General features: G+C 41.1%; 1 protein-coding gene and 1 long non-coding RNA gene across 2 annotated transcripts in view; one reads left to right on the forward strand and one right to left on the reverse strand.

Moving 5' to 3' along the window:
- LOC107181594 overlaps positions 1-3,507 on the forward strand; it is an 11,871-nt gene extending 8,364 nt beyond the window's left edge. The window contains exon 3 of the long non-coding RNA XR_001512253.1: positions 3,309-3,507. This is a non-coding gene — a long non-coding RNA (uncharacterized LOC107181594). The remainder of the gene's footprint in view (positions 1-3,308) is intronic.
- Positions 1-4,804, reverse strand: part of NRG3 (neuregulin 3) — a 1,107,294-nt gene that overhangs the window by 341,360 nt on the left and 761,130 nt on the right. The gene's annotated exons all lie outside the window — the stretch shown is intronic.

Consider the following 4,804-nt stretch of genomic DNA (forward strand, 5'->3'; position numbering starts at 1 on the left):
CAGTCTGACAGGTGTGAGATGGTACCTCATTGTTGTTTTGATTTGCATCTCTCGGATGATTAGTGACTTTGAGCATGTTTTCATATGTCTCTTGGCTTTCTGAATGTCCTCTTTTGAAAGGTGTCTATTTAGGTCCTTTGCCCATTTTTTGATTGGATTGTTTATCTTCCTTTTGTTAAGTTGTGTGAGTTCCATCACTTGGATATACATCTTGATAAGAAAAAGATTGAGAATTTTGCTCTAGTCTAAACAAGACATAGTTTGTTTTTGTTTTGTTTTTTAAATATATATTTTATTGATTTATTACAGAGAGGAAGGGAGAGAGATAGAGAGTTAGAAACATCGATGAGAGAGAAACATCGATCAGCTGCCTCCTGCACACCTCCCACTGGGGATGTGTCCGCAACCAAGGTACATGCCCTTGAGCGTTATCGAACCCAGGACCTTTCAGTCCGAAGTCCGATGCTGAGCCAAACCGGTTATGGCAAGATGTAGTTTTTTAATATCTGTTGTAATTTGTCCTTGAAGAAGGACAAATTATATATAATTAGAGGTCTGGCGCATGAATTCATGCACTGGAGGGGTCTGGCTGGCCCGCCCCAATTGGGGTCCCATTAGCATGGGTGAGCCAGGGGGAGGGGCTGCAGGAGGTTGGCCGGCTGGCCCCACCCCCGATCAGGATAGGGGGCGCTGATCAGGTGTGGGGCCAGCCTTGGGGCGGGCAGCTCCCTCTGTGTTTGGTGTGATTCTCTGAATTTGACCTCTACTTTCTGAGACTGAACCTGGGTTTTCCCATCACTCTTTGACCTCATGCATGCACTTTCGATTTGGGAATGGTCACCTCACTCAGATGTTTAGGTCTCCTGTCTTTGAGCTGCTGTGTCAGTTACTTCCTCCTTCTCCTGCCCCTTCCTCTTCCCCACCCCCTTCCTCTTTCCTCTGGGGATACAAGGGGTCGGAGGGGAAAAAATAAAAGGAAACTTCAGTATTAGATGCACTTAAGTCATAGGTGACTCAACCAGAATGTTGACTCACTAATCAAATCAGTGGACATTTATTAATTTGACTCGCAAAAAGACGCACAACCAAGTTGTTGGGGGCAGATCCATGGCTGTTCCAGCCAGGGGAGGGGAGTGATCATGGCTCAGGTCAGGCCGTTTAGTTGTCGCAATGTGTGTCATAGCCACCAATCTTTCTGATTGTTTTGGTCATTCTGCTGTAAAGGTTGCTGGGTATATATATATATATATATATATAATTATATATACTTGTGTACAAATAAATAATATTTTTATATTTTTATCATACATCTTTGGGTAGGAGAACTACTAAGACAAAATATAAATATTTTAATGATTAGGAGTATTTACTGTCAAATTGCTACCCAGAAAGAATGTCCTATTTTAAATTCCCATCAATCCTATACAACAATGTCTTTTGATTATGCCATTCTTAGAATAAATAATAAACATACTTTAATTATAATGCTGGATGATGTTTTTTAGATATACAGAGAAGGACAAGAGTAGGTTTACAGTTGGTCATGAGTATGCAAAATATTTTGCTTAAAATATGGTGTTGGAGGGTAGCTTTACAGATACCTGAACTGCCAGAAAGATGAATAAGTGGAACCTAGGACAAATTAAACCTGAAACATCTTTGGAGGCAAAAATGTCAAAACAGAAGCTGTCCTACTTTGGGCACATTGTGAGAAGGCAGGGGTTCTTTGGAAAAGGCAATAAGGCTGGGGAAAATAGAAGGCAGCAAGAAAGGAGAAGACCAAGCATGAGATGGATTGACTCAATAAAAGAAGCCATAGGTATGAGTTTAGAGGAGCTGAAAAGGGCTATTGAGGACAGAGCTTTGTGGACTTCACTCATTCAGAGTTGCCAAGAATCGGACACGACTCAATGGCACATAGCACATACACAAACTTGAGCCCAAGCTTCTCTGGTTAAATGTGGTGTCTGAATAGGTTTTTTCCAGTGTGTGGGCTTAAACTATCTCCATCAGAATCATTTGATAAAATAGAAAATCAGGCTTTATCTGGACAAACTGACTCTGTGATATTTGTGAAGGAAGAGTTCTCAACATCTACTCCTTTGTAATATCTACACATTAGTGAACATTTTTTTTTTCTGTAACCATATCCATTTAAGGATTATATGATCATGAAGAAGTTCTGGATTTCTAACAGGAAAAATCTACATTAAATAGTTTCTGCATCTGCAATTGTATGACCAGTTAACAACTGTTACATAAACTAACATGAATGCAATGCCCAGCAATCTGTTTCAATCTTCTGAAGCTTCCTTTCAGTGTTGATGATCCTCAGAGTCAGAATCACTGGAGATTTGCCCTGCTATGAATCACTCCCTCACCAAAATTTGGCATCACTCTGGTGACATTCTTTATATTAGCTGATGAGACAGAAATAAATTCCTCGTGCTGATACATATATGGGAGAGGTTAATCAAACAATATTAGGTGTTTGTTGTTATTGTTTTTAATGAGATGTTATAAATTAGAATGTAGCATATAAGTCCAGACATTTTTAGGAAATGAATAGCTCTTTGGGAGGAGTTGGCAGCTGCACATATAGCTCAAAGCCAGTATACTGGTTAATGAATAGCATCAAACTTCCAAGTCAAGGTTACAAAATACTAAGCAATTATAAAATACTAAGGGTGGGAAATATACTGCACAGCTGGAGAGAAAAATACATGCTCTCTCTCTCTCACACACACACACAATGACAGATGTCATGAAGTTGGATAATTTTGGGATTTGAAGAACTAGGTCATAGTAGTTTATTTTATGATTGTTTTGGACTCCAAGTAATCAGTAATTTCAAAGTACCACTTGACCCCATGCTTATCCAGCTTGACTGACTGAACAGGGTCAATTTCCTTCAAATTCTTGGATTTTGTTGAGTCTTTGAGAAGCTTACAGTGGTCAATTTGCTACAAAGATATTCTTTCACCATTGCCACAATGTGAGTTATTGGAAACACCAAAAGTGTTCCTACTGAGAACAGCATAACACTCCTGATGCATAATTAGTCAGTCCAACTCCCTTCACTTAGAGAGCTCTGCCCAAACTTCAGCATGGCTTCCAGCAGCTCAGCACTATATTCCTATGTGACCTGAGACTCCCATTAAAATGCCCAAGAAAGCTCCAGGTTGCCTGGAGGTCTTACTGTCCGTTCTAGTTAAAATCAGATGATAGGCTGATAAGCTCCTGAACTCACTCTTAGAGCAAGTAATTAAGAACGTTTGCAATTACAAATTGTTTTTATTTCCTTTGAGATGTAGATCTTCTACCACCGAAAATTGTCTTCTCAAGGACCTGGGACATCTCTTTAAAATTTAAACATTTGGGGAGATGAGAGGGTAAGGGTCTAACTTTTGTGGTCTCCAACTTATACCACTATCTGCTATCATAAAGATGGGAGAAGCTTCTTTTCCTCCAGCTAAGTGACAATCATATACTGAGATGGCCTACCCGTGGTCGGCAAAGCATGGCTCGTGAGCCACATGCGGCTCTTTGGCCCCTTGAGTGTGGCTCTTCCACAAAATACCACATGTGGGCGCACACATACAGTGAAATTGAAACTTCGTGGCCCATGCACAGGAGTCAGTATTTTGTGGAAGAGCTGGTATTTTGTGGAAGAGATATTTGAGATATTTGAGGGTGGGGGTTCCCACTGGGGTGCCTGGCCAGTCCGGGTGAGGGGCTGATGGCCGTTTTCAGGCTGGCAGCCTACTGAAGCTCCCAATTGCTCCTTTTTTTCTTTCTTTTTTCTTTTTTTTTTTTAATTCTGGGTCAGCTTTAGCTTTGAGGCTTGGCTCCAGCTCTTAGGCCTCCGCTGCTGAAAGTAGGTTTCTGGCCTTTGCTTACAATGTTGCGATCCTGCTGGTTGAAGCCCGATGGACTAAAGCAGGTTTGCCGGTGGTAGAAGAGAATGAGATATTTGAGAAATTGGAGACAGAGAGAGAGAAAGAAAAAAGAGAAAGATAAGGAGGGGAGAGAGAGAGAGAGAGAGAGAGAAGAAAAGGAATTCAAATGGAGCAGAGGAACTAAATCGTGAGCAAACTGACAAATAAGTACAACCCAACACTATCCTAGGAATATACTGGAGATCAAGGTCACACAGTATTCTTCAATGTAGCAACAGTCATTCCACCTTAATGGAAAAAGGATACACTCTTTAATAATCAGAGTTTGGAAAACTGATAGATTTGGGAAGAAAATGTAATAAATTGGAACACAAATTTCCAAATGAATTTAAATTCCAAATAAAGAGCATTAACAGATTAATATTCATGTCATGAAATACTTTGCAATCCTATCTTAAAAGATTATTTTGTGCTCTAGCTGGTTTGGCTCAGTGGATAGAGCGTCAGCCTAGGGACTGAGCGGTCCCAGGTTTGATTCGAGTCAAGGGCTCATGCCCGGGTTGTGGGCTCAATCTCCAGTGGGGGGCATGCAAGAGGCAGCCAATCAATGATTCTCTCTCATCACTGATGTTTCTATCTATCACACCCTCTCCCTTCCTCCCTGAAATCAATAATCCTATCTAATAAAAGAGAAACATGTTAATTGGCATACGACCGCTACCCTTCCCATTGGCTAATCAGCGAGATATGCAAATTAACTGCCAGCCAAGATGGCGGCCAGCAGTCAGGCAGCTTAAAGCAAACATGAGGCTTGCTTGCTTCAGTGACGGAGGACTCCAATGTTCCCCGCCTGTCACTGCAGGCCTCTGAGCTGCAACTCTAAGCAACTATGTTACAAATATAGC

The sequence above is a fragment of the Myotis davidii genome, unplaced genomic scaffold (assembly GCF_000327345.1).
Source record: "Myotis davidii unplaced genomic scaffold, ASM32734v1 scaffold112, whole genome shotgun sequence".
NCBI classification, from domain to species: Eukaryota; Metazoa; Chordata; class Mammalia; order Chiroptera; family Vespertilionidae; genus Myotis; species Myotis davidii.